The sequence below is a fragment of the Ambystoma mexicanum genome, chromosome 11, assembly GCF_040938575.1.
Source record: "Ambystoma mexicanum isolate Mex_15411 chromosome 11, UKY_AmexF1_1, whole genome shotgun sequence".
Classification (NCBI taxonomy): Eukaryota; Metazoa; Chordata; class Amphibia; order Caudata; family Ambystomatidae; genus Ambystoma; species Ambystoma mexicanum.
Genome location: NC_090934.1, coordinates 240,565,185 through 240,589,518, shown reverse-complemented (window position 1 = coordinate 240,589,518; position 24,334 = coordinate 240,565,185).

Below are 24,334 nucleotides of genomic sequence, written 5' to 3'. Positions count from 1 at the left end.
TTTTTTGGTTTTTTTTGGGGGGGTCCCCCCCCCAACCCCCTTTTTTTCTTTTTTTTTTCTTTCCCCACACGAAAACCGACAAAAAAAATATATAAATAAAAAAAAAAAAATTCGACCATTTGGCATTCGACCAAATGGTGTCGACCAAATTGCAGTCGACCAAATTGCAGTCGACCAATTGACAGGACACCCTAACAAATGATATGATGAAAACTCATCCAGTAGCATGGGCTGACATTCTTTTGACCATTTTTAATAATGTGCTAAAAAAAGGAAACATTCTGCCAATCTGGAAAAAATCAATTCTCATCCTTAATTTTAAAAAAGGTAACAGACAACTTCCTGAAAACTGTGGCCCAATAGCAATACTGGACATACCAGGAAAGATGTTTGCCAGCTGAAAGAATTCATCAGATGGGTAACACGGAATCATCAATTAGATAATTTCTAAACTGGGTTTGTCCCTCAAATGGCTTTTGTTTGTTTTAAGACAGCTTTTGATTCGATCCCAAGGGATCTTTTATTTGAGAAATTACAGAAAGCCAAATGCCGAGCCTATATTTTAACACTTATTAAACATTTTTATTCAGAAACAACTATTCAAATTCGCTTAACACAGGATGGGCAATTGCCTCGACAAATCCAGACATTTAAAGGCCTAAAACAGGTATGCATTTTGGCTGCAAGACTGTTTAATTTTTTCCCAATCATTGAAACATGTTTGTGCAGATGCCCCAAAGGTTGGCGACAGTCGTCTACCTTGGCAACTCTATGTTGATGATCTTGTGCTGATCTCAAAAACACCTATTGGGCATCAAAAACTATTTGAAGTCTTACAAAAGTATGCAATAAACAACCACCTTATGCCGATGATCTTGTGCTGATCTCAAAAACACCTATTGGGCATCAAAACCTATTTGAAGTCTTACAAAAATATGCAATAAACAACCACCTTATGCCGATGATCTTGTGCTGATCTCAAAAACACCTATTGGGCATCAAAACCTATTTGAAGTCTTACAAAAATAGGCAATAAACAACCACCTTATTATTAACCTAGATAAAACTAAGATTCTGATTTGCCCAGCAAAAAAAAAAAAAAAGAAAAAAAAACAGTGGGCCTCATTTCACCTGAGGCGGTAAGGGGTTAACGGTGCCAGCAAAGGTGCCGGTGCCATTAAACCCGTACCACCTCATTACGAGGTTATCTCGCGGGACCCGCTCTGGACGTCCTTTGCGGGTCCAACGAGGGGACCAGCATGCTAACAACGGGCCTGTCATTAACTGGCCCGTTGTTAGCATGCTCCCCATTCCCATTGAGCCCTATGGGGGCTCAAATGGGAATGGGGATTGTCCAGGTCCGGGTTCCCTGAATGGGGAAATACCGAGCCCTCCAAAGTCGGAATGGCCCGATATTTCCCCATTCAGGGATCACGGACTCAGACCCGAGTTTGGAGGCAGCCATGCCCTTCTTAAGGGCATGGCTGCCTCCAAACTCGTAATGAGGCCCAGTGTTTTAAATGGAAACTGTATTAGGCCACCTTAGACACAGTAACCAAATACAGATATTTAGGTTTAAATACAAACAACACAATGGCTGATTTTCCATATCATCTTGACTTGAGAGACAAAATCCACAGTGCAATTTCACAGGCAAAATTAATCATAAGAAATTTGGAAAATGTACCATCAAGCCGGTAATCAGTTTTTATAAGCAAAAAATAATTCCTATAATTACTTACGGGGCAGAAACCAGACAGTATAAGGACCTGAAATATTGGATACAATTGCAAGCCTTGTTCTGGAAGAGGACTCTAATGCTTCCTCCAGTTCTACCAATGGACGTAATAAAATATGCATTAGGCCTGCTATCATTGAACATAATGGTAATATGGATATTTGTGATACTATGTAAAATGTCTTTTAAATACTAAAACAGATTCCCTGATGGGGATCATAGCAAAAACCTTAAATGCGGAAATTGATAACTCCATAACATACTGGGTAAGAATAGTAAATAAATATAAAATTGCAGCATACATCACAATGGATCTATTAATAAAAGACCCTAATAAGGAGAAATATAATCTATGGATGTATGATTGGCAAATCACATGAGAAGCGATCCAGAAATTCCAATGCTATAAAAATGAAAATTTCATTTAAAAAAGATTTAATAACCCGCAACAGTATCTATTAAAATGTCCTTCAGCTCGAAAACGGACACTATTCCTTCCATTTAAAGTTAACATATTGCCAACTAGGAGTGTCATAGGAAGAAGAACAACGTCAACACAAACAGATGGACCTTTATTGTGACAACATCTTGGAACCAGAAACATTAAAGCATATTTGTATTTATTGCCGAGCCCTCGTGAAACTACGAGAAGCCTAATTAGGTAAATGTGTAAAAGATTTGTTATCATGACGCCTGAAATATTGTGGTTAGAACTATTTAGCAGACGTCGAATTGCAGTGACTTTGGCAGTACTTGCTTTTTTACAACTACCGATCTTGAGTCTATTTTAATTAAGAAAGCCTACACAAGAGCTAAATGCAAATCTACGAATCTGCCTCCGCCACTGAAGTAGCCTCGAGGAATTAAAGGTTTTTAATATATTGTATGAAGTGTGGAGCCGTTTTTAAAGCAGATCGTTATTTGTACCTGTTTTTAACCTAAATTTGTCTCATTTTTTATCTTTATATCCCTCAAAGATAATGAATAATCAAAATGCTCCTGTACTGATTTTTGTGATTTATTGCATGTACTGTATTATAATGAAAGGTTGATTTATTTAACCATAACAATAAATTAAACACATAAATAAATAATGGAGGTGAGATAGGAGTTGGAGATTCACTCTTGGACAGAGACGCCGGATGGTGGTTAGGAACATCTGGATATTAGGCAGCTGCCCTATAGGAAAATAAGGGGACTATGCAGCTTCTCTACTATGCAACTTCTCTACAATGCAGCTCGCCGATGGCGATATGCAGCTGTCCTATGGAAACATCTGGAGACTACGTGGCTGTCCAATAGGAACATCTAGGGACTATGCAGCTGCCATAAGGGGACATCTGGAGTTTATGCAGCTTTCCTAGGGTCCACCCATTTTTTGTATACTGCTTTTCTAGGGGGACATCTGGAGACTGTGCAGCTTCCCTACTATACAGCTGCCTGCAGGGAAATCTGGAGACTATGCATCCATCCTACGGGGAACCCTGCAGACTGTAAAGCTTCCCTATATAGATATTTGGCATTATGGAGTTTCCTTATTATGCAGCTGTGGCAGAAAGTGGAGATTATGTAAGTTCCCTTTACGGACATCGGGAGGCTATGGCACTTCCCTACTATGCAGCTGCCATATAGGTACATCTGGAGCCTATGTGATGATGTGTAGCTGCCCTAATGAGAAATCTGAACACTTTGCGGCTGACCTATATGGAAATCTGGTGACTACACAGCCTCCCTACTATGCAGCTGCCCTATAGGGCAATCTGGGGACTGCACCTTCCTTACTATCAATTGCACTATAGGGAAATCTGAAGACTATGCGACTTCCCTGTTGGTAAATCTGGAAAATATACCACCACCCTATATGGAAATATGGAAATCTTGTGACTATGTGGCCGCCTCATTGGAAAATCTGGGCAGTGGGTCTCATTCTAACTATGCTGATGCCGGTAACAACGGTGCTGGTAAGCCTACCGGCACCATTGTTACCGGACCGGCATAGTACGACTCCGTGGGCGGGTGCAGTCCTGCCCACCAGGGTCAGACGTGGCGGACATAACGGCACCTGCCTGCAGAGTTATAGGGAAGCACTGGCCCCGTTATTAACGGTGCTGGTGCTTCCGTGTTCCCCACTCCCATAGAGTCCTCTGGGACTCTATGGGAATTGGGATTAAAATTTTACCAGCGCCTGACTTCCCGGACCGCCAGAGCTGTAATGCCCCAGTGTTTCCGGCAAGCCAGGCGTTGGTAAAATTCGCAAGTCCGGCAGCAACCTGCCGGTTTTACCGGCACAGTTACCACTGGACTTGTAATGATGCCCAATATTTGGCTTTACTATAGGAGTATCTGGAGATTTCAATATAGGCCAGTGCATCTTAAGGCCGGTAAGTCAGAGTCTGAGATCAGACTGACTCTCTTCCAACATTGTTGGCTTTACAGAGGCACCAACCTGCAAATCCTGGCATATGACTGTTTCTGCCCCAGCCCCAGATGACTTTCAGAGGCACTCAATGGCTTGTTGTAAAATCTGCTTATTTCGATATAGGCCTGTTTGATTGTGCTTGTCTATGCTTCCCAAAGATGTATCAGGGCCATTGAAGAAAATAGAAGGGTATGTCAAAACTGTGCCAGGCCATCAGGGCACCCAACTCCATTACACCCACTGTCACCCACACTGAGAACCAGCTTCTGCATTGAACCCTGTTACTCGACTCCATCCACTCCCTCCTCCAGGCATGGGCTTCCCCGAGTTTCTTGTGCATTCACTAAATTTATCGAGCACGAAAAATCACCCCTGGTCAGTTTCGAAGGGGTATTGGCCTATACGGTATTTCTGCGCGCAGTGGTGCCTCTTCTCTCCAATGGAGGCCAATGAGCCTTTCAAATGTGGAATCACCATAGGGGTCCACAGATGTATTACCAATGCCGTATGAACTGAGGGTATTATCACCTCTGATAATATTACCAAACTCGTAATGAGTCCCTAAGTCTAGTGGTGGACTCGGAGCAGGGTCGGACTAGGCCATACAATTGTCTTGGGCACCAAAGGTAAAATAGCCCACAGTTGCAAATGTCAATTCATTCCTTTTGTGACACTGTTCGAATAATAACCAAGGGGGAGCTTTTCGATAAAGAGTGGTGAAAACTGTGAATTTTAAAGAATATTTATTCAGCAACACTTGTCAAAACTACTAGCCACAGAGTGAAATAACTCAACAAATGGCCCAAATGGGCCCAAAAAGTGGCCACAAAAACTGCCCAACACCAGCGTTTTGTGTTTTTGGTTCGGTCCTGGGCCTATTGCCCTGTATGCCAGTCCGAGCCTGGATAAGAGGCCTATTTCAGGATATGAACAGTCACCCTTTTCGACAATCTGACAGCTCTCACAGTAGATGATGCTGCCGGATCGATATTAAAAAAAAACTGATTTGGAGTGGGAGTCCCCATGACAAGGGATTGTGCCTACACAACTGTGGGTTGGCTTCATAAACTGCTGCTCTGGTGGTACAGTGGTCTTTTGAATAACCGCATCTCTGTACAGCATTTATTTATTTATTTTTCTATTTAATTCTAGGAACCACAGGGAAAATAAATGCATTTTTGGCACATAAATGCTTGTAGAGATAGTATAATCTTGAATACAGAGCGGAGGACAGTGTCCTTTACAATGGGGTGAGAGAGAATGTACATCTAAAGCCACATTATGTCGGGGGAGGTGGAAACAGTAGATGTAATCTATCTGTAAAAACTGAGCGCCATCTTAAAGTCCACGTTTTTCTCATGACGGTTTCTCAGGTGTGGGTGAAGAACATATAGAGCGTGAGGTGGAGCTAGGGTGGGTGGTGCGAAAGAACACAGCGAAGGGCAGATTGGCAGCACATCCGTTGTGACCCACAGTGAGAGGAGAGGATATTACACATGTTTGTGGCAAACAATCAGACTTCCTTACCACTGAAGCATTGCATACTCCATTTTTAGGATGATAGGCATCTGCTTGAGATCACACGGAACATGTTAAGGCGCTACGCTGGGATTTGAGGTCACCAGGATGAAAAGATCTGGCCTAATTCACGCCCCCCTTTCTACACAATCAGAATCAATCTTCCCAATCCACGGCTGCAGTAGGCGGACCACATCTGGGAGAGAACGTCGCGTTCTCGCAAAAACCGCCGCATTAATGCTGGCGACTCCTCGCCGGATGCAAATCGCATCATGTTGATTTATTGATGCTTAAAAGCTGCGCTTTCATCAATATTTCAAGTTGAAAATACATGCATTTCTCCCAATTGGCCGCTCCCGACATCTACTCTCTCGGTTTGCCTGCTTCTGCCTGATGTGTCCTGGGAATGTTACGTGTTGATGAGAACCAGGCTCGGTCTGGCCTGCAGGGCAATAGGGTAATGCCAAAGGGCAGGCTTTGCAGGCCATTATGGATGTTGTTCTGGGTCATAGCGGGTCATTTCGATGAATGAATGTGCAGCACAGACCTTCATTTTCACCAGTTACTAATTTGCTTTATAATATACAATATCGACACTTGTTCACCAAAATGACCCCCTCCGCCCCACACTAATTAATGGGCCTCTTATGAAACAGAAAAAAGAATGGAGGGATGGACATTTCCACCGGCGTTTTCTGTCCTTGCGAGTAAGAGTCTTATTTCGACATCTGTCGCGAGAGAGTCTGGCGAGACACCGTGAGCAAGGTGTTCTCACTAGATTCAGCAGGCAGGAGAGTAGATTGCAGAAAGGCGCCCAGCCGGAGCAGTAGGGCCTGTGACGCACCTCATTAAAGACCATTGCAGGACTAATCATTTAATTCAGAGAATCCTTTTCAAAGACTATGTCAGAACTTTGTGAGCAGTGATGCAACTGCTCTTTGTATATAGTTATCCTTGCACAATAAACCCCAGTGCAAATTGAACACACTGTGGGCAGTGTAGAAAGTATTCTATTGTACCACAGCATCGTGGGACGATTCAGCCAAGAGCATCTTAGTGATGTCGGATTTGGCTATTCTCTCGCCTGGATTCAGGTGAGTACTTAGGCAGAAAACAAGTTTGGGGGCGGGGGGGGGGGGTGGGGGGCTTTAACCTGCAGCTTCCTGCGCTCTTTGTGGGTTGGGTTTTGCTGCAGAAAGGTGAGGCAGAGCTGATCCACAGCAGAAATTAGAGAGACACATGTTTGAGGTATTAGACAACATGTTTTTTTCCTTTAGGGACTGTGGGCCTCATTACACGGAAGGCGGTAACCATGGCGCTATTAGCGCAACGCTATTAGCGCCATGGTTGCTGCCGGTATTTTACCGAGTCCGCCTTGGTGGATGGCGGAATTACTGCCCCATTCCAAGGTGTGCGGGGGCGGTAGTTCCCCATTCACCATGGCACTTCCCCATTCCCATTTTTGCCCCCATAGGGCTCAATGGGAATGGGGAAGGCGGTAATTACGGTACCGCAAATTGCGGTACCGTAATTACCTTCAGAGTCCCTTTGCGGGTCCCGTACTTAACGGCTGGACCCACAAAGGGACCTCGTAGTAAGGTGGTAGTAAGGTGGTAAGGGATTATCGGTATCGGTACCGGTAATCCCTTACCGCCATCTGTGTAATGAGGCCCTGTGTGTTTATTTGTGATTTGAAACGTTTTCGTCCATTGTAAGCCAGGCACTCAGGCAGTTCTGCTGGGAATCCATTTTCAGGTTTGCTATTAGATGGTGCTTTAGCGCCACCTATAAGCGAAAACTATCTCATCATAATAAGGCTAATGAGGGATGTGCGTAGGGACACATGCTTGTTGAGGGTGTTGTTTGTTTATATATCCACCCATTGACTGTCAATGGCCATGCTAATCACTGTGACCATTCCCACCCACTACCTGCCCTTCTCCTCATTAAACGCATCTTCCTTGGATCTCTTTGAGCTAGCTTTCTCAAGCAGAAACATCAAACTCTGTACTACAAGTTACTGCCAGTCCTAATTCAAAACAGACCAAAGAGAGGTAATGGCTTAATTGCAGCTCTACATGCTCCATGTGTAATACAAATGTCTTAAGCAAGTGTGTTGTTAGGGATCAGAAATGTGAGATGGGCACAAAGATAGGTTTTCTCAAGAGTAGCCACATTATTAAACAAAAAAGAATTGGATAAATGCTTATCATTCCCGTAGCAAAGAGATCCCTGCCTAGCAAACGAAGACTAAAAAAGTGAACTGGTGTCCAAAACCTCTCTTACCCTCAAACTAATGCATACACAAACATTATACAAGGGATATATGGCTAATTGTAGTTCCACAAAACAATCCATTCAAACTCAAAGAGATCGGATAGCACTCCTTGTGACCAGGGTTGGGCTCCCTTCCCTTGGTTCAATTCGGGAATAATTTAAGGACAATTCTGACTCAACAAAGTTCTGTTTAAGGTCACAGCAAAATGTCTCTTCCAACGACTGTATCTTTCCCTGGGGCACAGCAAATGGAAAGGAAAAAAAGGAAAAAAGACATTTTTCCACAAATGTTTCTTCACGATTCAAAGTAACTGTTTTTTCCACGATATCCTTCTTCAAAGGTAAATATATTTCTTTCATAATACAAGTTCAAAATCAAAGCAATTGTTCTTTAAAAAAAATCTAAATTTTTTTATCAAATCTACCACTGTTGTCAAGATAGCACGTCAACTTCTCTTGTTACACCTTCTTCAAAAAACGACTTACTTTTGTCAGGATAGCACAATAACATCTAATGGTGATGTCACAGGTTGCTACACAAATGATAAAGTTAATAAGTTCTTTGATTGAACAAAAGTCTTTCCGCCACACCTTTTCACCACAAAGTATCTTCTTCTTTCCTGGTACACTCGCCTTCCAGGACTAACCATAATAATCCCTTTCCTGGTGTACTCACCTGCGAGGAAGACACCTCCTATAACTACATTCAAACTTGATGTCAATATTGATTCCAAGATTCTCCACACCAATCTCTCTTGGAAGGAAGGTTGAATATTACCTGCCGGTTTTTATAGTCACTCGACTCTTGATAATTTGTGTTCCCAGTGTTCCCAAAACTGAGAACTTGATTTAGAAGAATTATTCTCAAAGTGTCTCTTAACTGCTTCTTGGCAGCCCTTTGACGTTTTGGCAGTTTGGGTTATACGTTTCCCTCATTTGATATCCCTAAAAGGGAGAGTTACACCCTTATCTCCTTCATATGACTGTTGATGATGCATGATATAAGCTGTCCTCCATGTATATCTCCTAAAAGGGGATTTAAACCTTTGCTGTATTATTGTGGCATTCTCACAGTCTCTTGGCTGTTGATAATGCTGGTTGTAAGCTCTCTCCAATTATATTTCCATATGAGGGAACTTGCACTCTTGCCACTTCTGCTCTGTTTCTTTAATTATTCAGTATTCACAATTATGAGGTGTCTGCTTTCTTTCATTAATTGTTCGGTATTCAAAATTCCGTGGTTTCTGCTTTTATTCATTAATTTTTCAGCATTCAAAAGTGTTACATTTTATTAAATTTCTTATGCGGAGTGCATTTACATTACATTTACATTAATACAACTCACTGGCTTTCTTCGGCAGCTCCTTCTCGCTGTTAGGTGTTGCGGTGGAACTCCTGCATACTCCACGCTCTCTCTCCTGCTTCCACGTATTTTTGTTGAGATGCGTGCCGTCTCTGGGAGCTCTGACTACTCAGTTGATCTTCCACAGCTTCTCTCAATGGCACACCATGTGCTGAGTTGGGAACATGTCTGTTTAATCAGATGGGATTCTGCTTGACAAGCTGTTTCTCTCTGCACGTACTCTGCACTTCTACTCATCTTCACCCTTTGTGGCAGCTTCCACTGGTGTTCTTCTTTCTGTGACTGCTCTTGCACCAATGATAACTTCTGCTTCAACGTCTATGCCCGCCGCACGGCCTTCAGCAACTCTTTCACCTCCTTCTTCTTCTTCCTGCAGCTGTGCCTCATTTTGGGATTTAAATATCCCTCTCAAGTGTCCTAGTCTCTAGCTACTAGACCTCACTTTTTGAAAAACAGCATTCTGAATCCTCATTGCCTCTGAGTTATTTTTCCTCATCTCAGCCAGTTAGTTGTGACTTCTTTAGGTAGTTTGAATTATTACAGAAAGGGGAGGTTGTGGAAAGGGTTTGTGATTCCACTTTAGCATGAGGACTTCTACTTAAGGTGGATTTAGGGCAATTCAAAGATTTCACTTAGAGTTCTTGAACCCCTGAGGTACCAACCTTATTCTGTCATGATGATTTACCATGACAAGTTCTTTTAGTAGTTATATGGGAGGGACTTATACATTGATAATATGCTATTAGGTATCTGGGAATGGTTTGACTTTCATCCTCAGAAGAAGATGAATACTTTTCCTCTCCTAGCAAAGTCATCACTTCCCCTTTATAGCCGTCTCCTCCCATGTGATCCTCGCCCCTGATACCACCCCCAGGGTTAGGACCCAGTAGCGGCTGTATTCACCTAGTCACATGGGAGGAGACTTTATGCTGAGGTATGGGAGGAGACTTTATGCTGAGGTTTGGTGATGACTCCGCAGGATTCATCACATACCCTTCTGCTAAAGATCTGGTCTCTTTTCCTTGACTTTACCCAAAAGCCTCCCCCATCTCCAAAGGAAGTTTGTGGGTTTCCCAGTCCCAAAGAGAGTCTCCTGATGGAAGTCCTTCTTTTTCTCAGGAATTTACTGGTGAATAGGAAAAAGGTATTATTAGCATTCTTTTTTTAACTTTTCAAAGATATCAAACTCTGTGCCAATAATAGTCTCCTCTGGGAGTCCGGGAATAATAGCAGCGCGTAATATTGTAGTTTTCCGCTGAATTCAAATAGTAACTGGGTTTCGGTGGGTTCTCTTCCCCCCATGTAGACAAGGTACCTTAATGGAAATGCCCTTTTCCAGACATTTAAGTGGTATTAAATGAGATTATATCCATCTGCTTCAGGAATCAATGAAAGCTTTGACTGGAACCCCATTTACTATGACAGAATCGTGAGTTTTAAAGGATTGGCTATTGAGAAACAGGTTGTTAGTACCCTCTATTTCAGTTCCTTCTAACTCCTCTTCTTTCCAATTTTGTCCTGTTAGATAACCGATTTCCATTGGTTCCTCTCTTTTATTGGAGAGACAGTGTTGGGCTAAATGTCCCAATTGACCACAAGAAAAACATAGTGCTGCCATAGGTTGTGTGCCTCGCCCATCCTCAGATTTGGTTAATTCCTTTCCTTCACAAAACAAAGTAATTTTTTTCCGCTAGCGCTAGATGTTTCTCAAAATAACAATTTGGGGAAATTCTGAATGGGACTGTGTTGGGTGTCCTGACCCACGTTTGGACTATTAAGCTGCAACATTTGGTGCTGTGGGCTTAGAAAATCCAAGATTGCGGAAAAGCCCACAGTTGCGCCAGAATCCTAGAGAACCGTGCAGTTTTGCGCACAGCAAAGTGGTCCCCTGACCTGCCACCCACCAGTGCAAGCATGATGGGCCAGAAATGCCATGAGTGAAATGTGTGCCAAAGGAAAAACAGCAGTGCCGGTTGGCTAAAAAAAATAACGCTTTAAAATCACCTTTGTTTCCCTGAATTCAAGCTCAAAATGCCTATTTTAAACATCACAAGATATTCAAAAATCTCAATGAACACCAGCAGACATTTGGCAGAATGCATTCTTGCGTGCATACAAAATCTGGAAAAAGAAAGAGCCCAAAACCATGTTCATAACAAAACTGGCTGAGCTGTGGATGTCAGCAGCTTAACTGAAATTGGATTTAAAACCACTAAAATCGAAATGTTTAAATTAAATGAGTGACCTACTTTTGAGTGTCACATAGTTTGCAACTGTTAAATGTCATAGTTTTGAACTTAGAATCGGCATTCTAGCTGCATGTGTGAAAATTGTAAGTTTGATTGGAATGTAGAAAACTGGGAACAAACATGACATTTAGCTGAAGCTTGGCTTAAAGAGATTGAATTCTGCCTGACAACTACCCCCGACAGGAGAGGGAATTCAGCAGCTGTGTTCCCAGGCCTAGCTGCATCCTGCTGCCCCTGCCAAAAGGAGATGACACCTTTCTGATTGAATTAGGGGAGTGGCACCTGAGGACTACAGGAAACTAAACAAAGCACTGTACCTGGCTCAGGCAAATGTTATATTGGGGGGGTCGTAAAATGGCTTCCTCTTTTGAGAAACTGGAAGGGGCAGTGCCTGTGAGAGCAAGCTGAGCTTGGAGGAAGTGGATAAACCAGAAATTCCACCATGTGCTTTGGAAAACCACACCCATTTGGGGCCAGAGTATGATTTTAAAAAGATGGATAATTCACAGTGCGGATTTGTAAAAATTATATAAATAACATCATCATTCTTGTGATTTTTCTGTGCCCATTTTAAGAGGTGTTAGGACCCTGTGGTATGTTCTTGGGGATAGTAGCGGGAAAAAAGGTTGTTATTCCAAATGTATGCATGTTAAAAATCTGACACGTTATCATCTGAAACCCATATCCCTGGTGCACATTTGTGTAAAATCTGGAAAGGTTTAGAGGTCATTATCTGGATGAAAAGTGGAGAATTCTGTCATAAGTGATCACGACATCGTACAAAGACAGGGATCGGATGTTTTGGTGCTACAGAAAATATGTTAACTGGACCTATAATATTAGAAAAATGGTACATAGATAAATATGTATTTGGGTCAGAAATAGATTTGTGTGCAATTTGACAAGGGCAGGTTCCTCTGACCATAAAACTTACAGCATCACTCTGACACTCCATTTCTTTCCCCCAATCAAGGGAGAGAGGAAAGCTTGGCCAATGATAAGTGAGAGGGGCAGGCTTAGCTAGGCCCAGGCACACACCCATTTTCAAAACACTTAAAAAGGAACATTGAAACCCAGGTAGGGACTTTCACTTTCCACTTTCTTGCGGGACGCTTTGCCGGGAGACTCCAGACTTCAAATCCATCAATCTCCAGAGACCAGAGATCCAGAGAGACCAGAGATTAAGAGAGAACAGAGAACCAGAGAGACCAGAACTGTGCAGTGCTGAGAGCAGAACCAGAGACCAGACCGCTGTGAAGAACCGCCAGGAGTCCAGTCCAACCGGTTGACCCGATCCGTGACAAAGTCGCATTCCTGTCCAAAATCTAGTGTGAGTACCCAGCTAGCACTGTGCCAAAACCAATCTCTTAGTTTAAAATAATCTAATCCAAACTATTTTAGCTTATTAGAACTGCCTCCTAGAATCGCGTCATACTGTCATCATTAAAACTGAAAACTGTCCTCTGTCATTCTGAGCTTTAAAATTTAGAATCCGAAAAACTACCTTTACTAAATCGGTCGTATCTCCGGAACCGTTTGTGCTAGGAGCGATTTTTAACTTTCATTTTAAAGCTAAGATTCTAGGATTTCCAACAAACCTATAACTGACTTCTTACTCCTTATAATGCCTCTGTAATTTCGCTCGACGCACGCAACTAAATTGCCGCGATTTGACATTTTGCTTAATTTCAGCCACGTGTAAAAAGATTTGTCTTTGCTTTCCTTGCTAAATATCGTGTGCAACCTGACAATCATTCATAGAGCATCGCTAAAGTGATCCTGAATTAATTTAAAGTATCTCTCACTCACCCTGAACGTCCTATAGGGAATTAAAAGCTTTTATTAGCATATTTTTCACTTAATTGCAACTACATCAAAGTATCTTGCCTGTGTTTAAAACTCCTACCTGTTTTCATCTAAGCTTGATAGGGGGGAACTGAATTATATTTGATTGCATTCCTGAGAACTGTGTGCTTTCCTTCCATCTCTTTACCTTGCATAAAGGGGGGGGGTGAATTGTCAAAGAAAAGTGATTACATTGCCTTTTGTTGAAGTCATATCAAGTTTATTTCCTGTACTGCATTTTCATTCATCATTGCATTGTCCTTGAAGCCATATAAGCATTCTCAGCTACTTTATCCTCTCTGTATAACTTCTAAGCCATCAAAAAGAGTGTACCACTGTAACATTATCCATTGTTGATCACTATCATCCTCACAAGTGTGCTATCAATTATCAATTTATTTATAAAAGTGTGATATATGGATATATTGTTTAATTTTCAAATAAACCTTTTAATTTGTAAAACAAACCTACTTCTTGGCTCAGTGGGGTCAGGCGGATTCTAAGAGAGGGGGGTTATATAAGGGTTGTCATCCAGAGTGAACGAACTGGACATAAAAATATATCAATAAGGGTTTCCCTCAGCATCCCAGACTAGGCATTGACTTAGCTGTAGTGTTGAATTGAATCCGCTTACAAAGTGGGGGCTCGTAGCCGGGGATTCTGGATTAGACTTACCACTTGTGCAGCTTAATACAGTGTGCCAACTGACAGGATACACATATCCGGTTAGATCACCACGCTGTTTTACACTGTGAAAGCACTCCTCAAAGGAACGCTCTAAGGAAACCGTCTGTTTTGCAAAATAAAATACAAACTTCTGTAAGTCAGGAAGGAACTCAAATTCCAGAATGACGACACTGGTAGACATCAAAATAGCCAGAGAGCACTTCTTACATAAGCTATTTGTGAGAGGTGAATGGACTGAGCAGGGCCAGGATGCGTGGTTGCAGGCAATCACACAACAGGTCACTGCAACTGGGTTAGATATCTGGAGGGATCAGTGTCCCTTGCATGTGGCCCTGAGCGAACTATACATGGCTCCTAAAGCTAAAGATGAACACGAGAAGATGGTTAGGATAGCGGCATATTTGTTTCTATGTATGGGAGCCATGCAGGACAAATGTGCTGAAGGCCAAGATCTGGCAAGTAGGCAACTGTTGGCATTAGAGAAGGCCCAATCTGACCTGGTCTCTTCTGATCAGAGGCTTCAGAGGAGCCAGGAGTCAGAAAATGATAGTAGGCAGTATATCATTAAAATAAAAGAGGACATGGATATTCTGCAACAGGAAAAGACAGACCAGGATACCAGAATCCTGGCTTTGAAGAAGGAGCACCAAGACAGTTTGGACTCCTTACTGCAGAGCCAGAAAAAGCTGGAGCAACAGATCAATATCAACAGGGCATGCACAGAGCAGGTAGCCACCCTGCAAATCCAACTAGACAGAGAGAAAGAGGAAAGCAATACATTGATTTTGAAAAACCTGGATACCCAGGCAGAGTTTGATGAAGAACGCCAGAAAGCTGGTGCCTTTCAAAGGCAGAGGGACGACCTGGCGTCACAAATGCAGGCTCTTGGTCGGGAAAGGGATACCTTAGGCCAGGAAGTCTGCCATTTAAAAAGAAAAATTGAAGAAAATCACTTGGCCCTCCAGGGGCTGGGTGACCTCCAAAAAGACCATCAGGGCTCGCTAGATCACACCAGGAGGGTGGAGGAGGCTCTGGCAAGAAAGGAGCAGGCCAGTAGGGATGGGACTGAGGAGGTAACCTTCCTGCAGCAGAGACTGGCCCAGTACTCCAGGACCAATCAGGAGGCACAGAGAGAAAATGAGGCTCTCTGTCAGCACAATGATAGGCTCCAGCAACAGGGAGCCATGTAGGAGAGACTGATAGAGTCTAGTAAGGCCTTAACTGAGGAACTGAAAGCGCAGGCTCTTGCATTGCAACAGGGAGCAGGGGCTGACAGAGATGAAGTTCGCTGGGAAAGGGAAACACCTGAGCATAACCTCAGAAGCCCTAGTACCAGAGGCTTTCATCTCTCTCAGTCCCTGGACTCTGCCACCCTTATGTCCCCTGGCGCACATGAGCACAGGGCCACAGGAATGGCAGATTACTATCCAGCCAAAAGTATGGGGCTCATAGGCCAGTACCACCCAGGAATGGATGGGCGAGCACCCGGGTATGGGCAGCTAAGTACAGTGCAATTTAGTGGGGAACCCCAGGAAATTAGGCCCCCTAAGGGCATCCTAAATACCTCTGCCCAGTTAGGTCACTGGGGGGGTACCCATCAAATCCTGGTAGCAAGGAGGGATCTGAAGACTCCTCTGAGCGTCACAGGACACAGGAGACCAGGTCCCCACATTCTGCCAGCTATTCCCAGGCTCGCAGAAACCGGGAAAACCTGGAAGATCAGACGGGCACGTCTGGGAGCAGTGCTTCTGAATCAGAGGATGAATGGACCAGGGTTGCCCGAACCAAAAAGGCCAATAAGGTGAAAAGGGCCTTGCTTAAGGACCCCTTAAAACAGATTAAGGCAATCAGGAGTGTCATCACGCCTTATCATAAGAACGCCAAGTATTCTGTTTGGGAACACTTGGAGCTCTATGAGCAAATGATGGAGACTTTCCATTTGATGGACAGCAGTAGCTGCATCCAGTACATCAAATGGACATTCTCCCCTGAATACTCCAGTTTCTTTGCGGGGCTGGAGGACCAAAACCATTCAAGATGGTCCACATATAGGGCGGCCATCTTGAAACATTTTTCTGTACATAGAAATCCCCAAGAGGCTCGCAAGGCAGCCTACAATTTGCAATGTGGGGAGGATCAGGCCCCACAAGAATTTGTGCAAGAATTGAAGCGTGCCTTTGCGCAGACCACCAGAAGGGTGCGCAGGGACAGCAGAGAATTCATCAACACATTTTTCCATGCTCTTCCCAAGTACATAATGACCCAGCTCGTGAGAGATTTTCACGAGAAAAGATCTTTAGACTGGGTCATTGAGCAAGCCACCCGGATCTATGAGGTGCAGAAGCCCATAGAAAATAAAAGTAATGCGCAGAAAACCCCCAAAACCAACAGCACCCCTGCTGCTGCCAAGGTGGCGGAGGTAAAGGTTGCCCCGTTTTAGATTTGGAGATAGGGGGGCCTAAAAACCTGCCTGCGCCAAATAATTCACAGCCCAGAAGGCCCTCGGGCCAGTTACAGACAGGGAGTCGAGTAGGTAGTCCCACAAATGGGGTCCCTCGCTCCCCTGATTATGTAAGTCCCCGCTACAAGGGAAACTAACCCATCCTGGGTTCTGTGTGGACTCCTCCAGCCCAAGGGGGGGAATCCAGCCAAGCACCTAACCCGGGGAACTTCCATCCTAACTTCCCCCAGGAGGGCAGAAATTCACCAAATCCTGGGCAGAACTTTTTCCCCAGGTATCCACCCAATTTCCAACCCCAAAACCATCCATCCTTCTTTCCCCAATTCCCTGAGCCCAGACAACCTAATCCGGGAGAGGGGAGGACAAGGTTGGAGGGGTACCCAAATCTTCCCAACCCAGGGTATAACCAGAGAAGGGATAGCTACCCTTCCCGGGATCAGCCCAGGGGAGAAAACTGGACCCCGTATCAGCCTGAGCGGTTTCCCAGTTAGAGCGCCAGGTTCAGAACATGGCACAGGATTTGGGCCGCATGCTGAGGGCCCAACAGAACCCTCAGATGGGCATGCCGGCACAGAATGCCCCAAACTCTGGGCCTGGTGCTCAAGAGCAATGACAGGGGCAGCACCCTGATAACCCACCGGTTCCCAGGGAGGAGGCACAAGGGGAAAGGGGTGTAAAGCCTTGGAGGAAGCTTCCTTCCCAACTTGTAAACAGCCCCTGGAAAACCAGGAACCGGAAACAAAATCTCCTACCCCTGAAAGTCTGCCACCCAAGGAGCAGAGAGGAGGTAGGAGAAACAAAGGACCCAAACAGACCCACTTTGTGGAGGAGGTACAGGTCTTCCAATTTGAGGGAGAGGGATCCTCGGAAGATCCTTGGAATAGGATCTTCTCCTTCAGAGATGGGGGAACTCCTCCCAAGGAAAAATGGTTCCCAAGAGATTCCAATCCAGACTGGGTAGATGTGGGGATTGAGCTGTTGCCGCCCATCATCCTATCCCAGAACCAACAAAACCAAAAACCCCTGGTTCAAACCCATCCTGGTGACTGCCTCCCAAAAGGCAGGGGCGGCCCAGAACCGGAACCAGGGGAACCTAAAACCGAATCAATAGACTGGGTATATGTGGGGATTGAGCTGCCGCCGCCCATCATTCCAACCCAGAACCAACAATACCAAAATCCTAGGGGTCAAACCTATCCTGATGACTGCCTCCAAAAAGGTGGGGGCGGCCCAGAACCCGAAACCATTTCCAGTTGCCAACTTTTTCTTTCAGATTCCCCAGGCTCTTCACAGAATTCTGCCCAAATCTCTTCTCTCGCCATGTCCAAAACCAGAAAGTTAGCCCACCAGTTGTCCAAAAATGTGCATTATAGGTGCCCCCTTGAGGAGAAGGAGGGAAGATATTATGCCCCGGTACAAGTACAGGGGCAGGGTACAATTTTGGCACTGGTGGACACTGGATCCCAAGTTACCCTTCTGTCTAAAAGGGCCTTTGATAAACAAAATGCAGGAAGGGGTAGAATTACCGTATTCCTCTCACGTCTCTTCCTGGACAACTGCAGAACTTTGACGGGAAGGAAATTCCTGTCGAGGGGACTGCAGATTTGGACATCAAAATTGGGCGACACAAGGTGAAACACCCGGTCATAGTAGTGACTCCAGAGGGCACCCCTTGTTTACTAGGGAATGACCTCCTGAGAAGGTTGTCATCCCTAATAGATTGCGTAAACAAGGTCCTCTGGACCCAGACTAGCCGACAAATAAAATTAAAACAGAGTGTCAACCATGTTAGTTTAAATGGCACCACCACATGGTTGAACAAAAATCTGACCAAGTAGAATTTCACTTCCAGAACAACCAAATTCCAGAAGTGACAGTAATAGCAGTAGGACAACAGACTGGTGATGGGGGGGTCCTCTCTATTTCTGAAAATCAACCTTCCTTCCAGTTTAAGGTGGTATTCCACACTGGAAGGAAACACTCTGAAATGTTTTACCAATCCAAAATCAGACACTCCCACTCCTATAGTCCAGAAATATGTGAAATCAGCTCAGAGCCTGGCTGATATTCAGCAAATTGGAGAGCAGTTGTTCATCCCTGTTCAGTTAAATGACGGGAAGGACTCTGTTCTCGCCCGAGTGTGTGTGAACAACGGTAAGAGCTTCATCAGCAAAGCCATGTTCCGCCAACTCCCAAAAGATCCAGCCATTCCGACATTCAAACTGATAGACAAATGGGAAATGGACCTGGAAGCACCCAATTCCAAACATCTCCTGCCAAGCAGGTGTATGCTCAAAATCTCCATTGGCAACAAGAGCATAGTCCATAATTGTTGGGTCGTGCGAGACGTCACTGCCGCCTTTTACCTAGGCAGTGACATTCTCAATCGCTTTGCCATTAATTTGGACCTAATAAACTTCAAAGCTTGGTCCCGATTAGTGGATAATCCCATGGGCTTTGATGATTCAGAAAAAGCATTTAGGTCAGCTCAATTGCTACCTTACGCAGTTGAAATTCAGATTAAAGAGGAAGTCACCATCCCAGAAAGGACCCGACAATTCTCCCTGGAAGTGAAAGTTAAAAGAGGACAAAAATTGAAAAACCCTGATGGTTATATTAATCTAAATGCTTCTCTCCAACAACAAGGGTTAGGGGTAAACCCAACACCATTAGTCAACATAGAACATGACACCATTCCAATAGAGGTGGATAACAGTGACTTACAGAGTATTACTCTAGCCGCAGGCACCATCATTGGAATGGCGGTTGATGACCGACATTTCTCCATTGATTTAGGAAATGAACTGTTAGGACTAATCCCCAAGGACTGTTTTTACAGTGACAGTGATGACAATACAACAACAGACAGGATTTTCACCCGGCATGGGGGGAATTTCCTGGTGTACACTTCTTGCCCTTATGGTAAGGAAGATGTGACTTGTGACTTCAGAGGGGATGAGGTGATTTTCCAGGTCCATGAGGGCTGCCTTTCCCACCTGAAGCCTCCAGTCCAAATCAGCACTCTGACCAGGGACTTCTCCACCCAGCTGGAGGAGGCCGCTGAGATAGCCAAACCAGAAGACTTTCCAGGCTTCAGGCAGATGGTGGAAGAGAGAGTCAACCTAGCTGATGCCTGTGTGACTCTGGAACAGAAGCAAAAGTTGAAACAAGTGTTCTTGGATTTCCAAGATCTCTTTGCGGTAGACTCATATGACTGTGGTCGCACCGACATCCACACAACAATTCCCACGGACCCTGGAATGACTCCAGTGTTTGTGAAGCAATATCGTTTGCCTCTCGCATCCATGGAGTCCCTTACTGAAATAATTAAGAACCTTGAGTCCCGGGGAATAATCCGTCCAGTCCACAGCACTTTCAATAATCCGGTGCTGGGAATATTGAAGCCAAACGGCCAGTGGAGACTCTGTGCCGACCTTAGGGAGCACAGCAAACGGGTCCATACTTCCTGATGGCCTCTGCCCTACATTGACCAAGGGCTGGCCCAGATCCAGGGGTCACAGGTATTCACTGCAATAGACCTTACCAATTGATACTGGACCGTGCCTGTCAGTAGGGAGGACCAATACAAACTGGCTTTTACCTTTGGGGGCCAGCAGTACACATGGACCCGGACTTCCTTCGGATACCTCAACTCCGGCAATGAATTCAACATTTTCCTACATAAGGCCATGCCTGACCTGGGTGCGAGGGGTAACCTGGCTTATGTAGATGATGTCCTCATCAAAAGTTCAACTGTGGAGGAACACATAGCGGAAATCCGTTATGTTCTGACACAGTTGAGCAGTTGAGGGCCGCCGGAGCAAAAATTTCCTTTCAGAAAGCACAGTGGTGTAGAACCCGTGTTAATTTCTTGGGGCATGAGATTACTCCTCAGGGTCTCTGTCCCCAAGAAAAGAAAGTGGAAGCACTTCAGAAACTGAAGGATCCCACAACTCTGCGGGAACTAAGGAGCCTCCTTGGACTGACTAATTACAGCAGAAAGTTCATTGAAGGCTACGCAGAGATCACTAGACCCCTGATTCATCTCTTGAAGGGGGGGCAAGTGGGAATGGGGTCCAGAACAATCCGAGGCAGTAAGACAACTCAAGAGAAGCCTCTCACAAGCGCCTTGCCTAGCTTACCCTGTCAGAAACAAGAGTTCTTCCTTTAGACAGGGTTCTCTAATACGTGCTTGACGGCAGTATTATATCAAAAGCATGACAAGGTCAATAAAGTAATCTCCTATGCGAGCAAAACTTTATCCTCTGTGGAGGAAAAATTCAACGATTGTGAGAAGGCACTCCTGGCAACGGTGTGGGCATTGAAGAATTACCGCCCGTTTATCCAGGGGGAACACATCATAGTGGAGACTCCACACCAGCCTCTGCAATATCTCCAAAGTGACAGAATCCGGGCCGGAAATGTGAGTAATTCCCGAATTACTTCCTGGATTCTGTCAATGCAAGGCTTTCCTGTGGAGGTCAGATATGGCCAAAACAAGAAGAGCCCCTCGCGCAAGGTCTGGCTGACTTGCTTGACTGTGCCAGAGAAAACTGTCTTGAGGACAAAAGTCTAAAATTCAAGGACAACATGGAGGCATACCTTAATTCCCCACACAAAGTCTTTGAAGACGTGGAAGCTCTTACCACGTTGACAACAACAGGGAGAAAGAACTGGTGGCTGGCGTACTGAATGCATGGGTGAAGGAGTTTCCAGAACCCTCTGCTGGGGAGGGTAGCAGAGTTGATGGCTGTGCATCAAGCCATCCTCACTGCTGTCCAACATCAACTCCACGAACTGGTCATAATCACAGATTTGGATTATGTACGGAACGGGTTCGTGGAGCTCCTGGTCAATTGGAAAACCAGATACATGTTATGTGCTAATAACAAACCCTTGAAACATGGGAAGTTAATCCAAAACATTGATGATCTGGTCACCTCGAATGGGATGACCATCTACTGGAAAAAGATCAAGGGTCATTCCAAAGTAGAGGGACCAGACAAACTGGAAATGACTTAGCTGATCAGCTTGCCAAAACTCGTGCCATCCAAGGGGATCTATAAGAAATAGAGTCCTTGTTGGGGGAAATCCAGGTCACTGCTATCACTAGATCCCAGACAAATGCTCACAATGATCTTTCAACTGCACAATGGAGTAAGGAGGCCCCTGATGCTGATTTGATTACAGCTCAGAAGGGGGATCCAATAATTGGTAAGTTTTAGACCCTGAGAACTTTCCCCTGACGGATACCGATTACATTGGGAAAGAGGACCTAAGAGTGTTGATGAAATGTCCAAAAAGGTTCCGAATCCAAGACGGTTTCTTGTTAAGGAAATCCCAAGTTGGCCATGGTCAGTGGGTGGTCCCTACCTCATTCCGTAGCCTGATGTTAAGTCACGCCCATGATGCGGCCACCGCCGGTTATAGGGGGTTTCACACAACACTGGAAATCTTAAGAGAGGTTGCATACTGGCCACACATGGGCAGGACCTCGACCAATACTTGAAGGGGTGTCTTGTGTGTGCACAATTTCAGCCATCATCCCTCACACACCGTGCACCTCTCCAAAAGAGGGGGATGACACTGCCATGGTCAGATTTGCAAATCGACTTTGTAGGCCCTGTAATTCGCTCGTCTAGAGGAAACAAGTACATGTTGACCGTTACATGCTTGTTTACCAAGTGGGTGGAATGTCTTCCGGCCCCAAACTGCAAGGCAGAAACAGCAGCTGCCCTGATGAATAACCACATCTTTTCCCGTTGTGGTCTACCTCAAAGGATTGAGTCAGACAGAGGTTGCCACTTCACCAGTGAAGTAATGACAAAGATGTGGGAGATACTGGGGGTTAAAAGGAAGCTACACATTGCTAACAGGCCAGCTTCTTCTGGAGCAGTAGAGAGATACAACCGAACCATTGTGAGCATCTTAAAAAAGTTTTTGGCAGATTCTGGGCCAGGTTGGGATATCCGATTACCTCTGGTCCTAATGGCCATCAGATCTACCCCTTCATCTGCAACTAAAATGTCACCATTTAAGTTGATGACCGGACGCAAGATGGTGCTTCCCCAGCATTTGCTCTACAGGACCCAAGAGCAGACACTGATAAATGCCTCCACAACTCATGAGTATGTGGAGAATTTAAGGAAACACCTCCAACATGCTTTTGCCTATGCTCAGCGGAATCTAGAAAGATCAGCTGATAGCATGAAGACCCACTACGACCTGAAGACCACCAGGAAGGAATATAATGTGGGAGACCGGGTTTATCTATACAATTTCTAAAGAAACCAGGCCAAACAGCGAAAATTTTTGTCTACGTGGAAGAGACCGTTTGGAATTATAGACAAAATCTCCCTTGTAGCCTATAAGATCCGCATCCCCAAAGGTAGTCTGGCGGAAGGGGAAGACAAGTGGGTCCATATTAATCAGCTAAAGTGTTGCCATCCCAGGCACACTCTGCAACAACCAGAGTGGGCCGCTCCAGAGTAATTCAGTTCAAACCCTAAAATATCCCACATATAGTCGCTAAAATATGATGATTCTGGAAAGAAAATATTTCCTGTTATATCTTGTTTTTTAAAACAAGACTGAAAAATGTAACTGGATGCATAAAATGTATGTGTTCGCCACACCATTAATAGTGGTGGAGAAATGTCTACGAATAGGTATTGCCGCTTTTGCTTTATCATCCTAGGAGAGATGAAACCACGGAGACTGACCAAGGAGAACGACCCGGAGACCGGGAGCAAAGATCCGAGGGGCCCGGAGTACCGCCCAATATTCCCATCAGGACAGGCGAGGAGAACCGATCGATCCAACCGGATGGAGGAAAAGATGCTGAACTGTGCCATCTACGGAATTGGAAGAAGATGATGCGGACATACAAGCGCGTGGATCAAAACATCTTTTGCACCCGACTCCCCCTCGACTAGAAATCAAGTGCAGTTGGGCGGGGGGGCTTGCTGGGTGTCCTGACCCACGTTTGGAATATTAAGCTGCAACATTTGGTTCTGTGGGCTTAGAAAATCCAAGATGGCGGAAAAGCCCACAGTTGCGCCAGAATCCTAGAGAACCGTGCAGTTTTGCACACAGCAAAGTGGTCCGCTGACCTGCCACCCACCAGTGCAAGCATGATGGGCCAGGAGTGCCATGAGTGAAATGTGTGCCAAAGGAAAAACAACAGTGCCGGTTGGCTAAAAAAAAAGTGCTTTAAAATCACCTTTGTTTCCCTGAATGTAAGCTCAAAATGCCTATTTGAAACATCACAAGATATTCAAAAATGTCAATGAACACCAGCAGACATTTGGCAGAATGTATTCTTGCGTGCATACAAAATCTGGAAAGAGAAAGAGCCCAAAACCATGTTCATAACAAAACTGGCTGAACTGTGGATGTCAGCAGCTTAACTGAAATTGGATTTAAAACCACTAAAATCGAAATGTTTAAATTAAATGAGTGACCTACTTTTGAGTGTCACATAGTTTGCAACTGTTAAATGTCATAGTTTTGAACTTAGAATCGGCATTCTAGCTGCATGTGTGAAAATTGTAAGTTTGATTGGATTGTAGAAAACTGGGAACAAACATGACATTTAGCTGAAGCTTGGCTTAAAGAGATTGAATTCTGCCTGACAACTACCCCCGACAGGAGAGGGAATTCAGCAGCTGTGTTCCCAGGCCTGGCTGCATCCTTCTGCCCCTGCCAAAAGGAGATGTCACCTCTGTGATTGAATTAGGGGAGTGGCACCTGGGGACTACAGGAAACTAAACAAAGC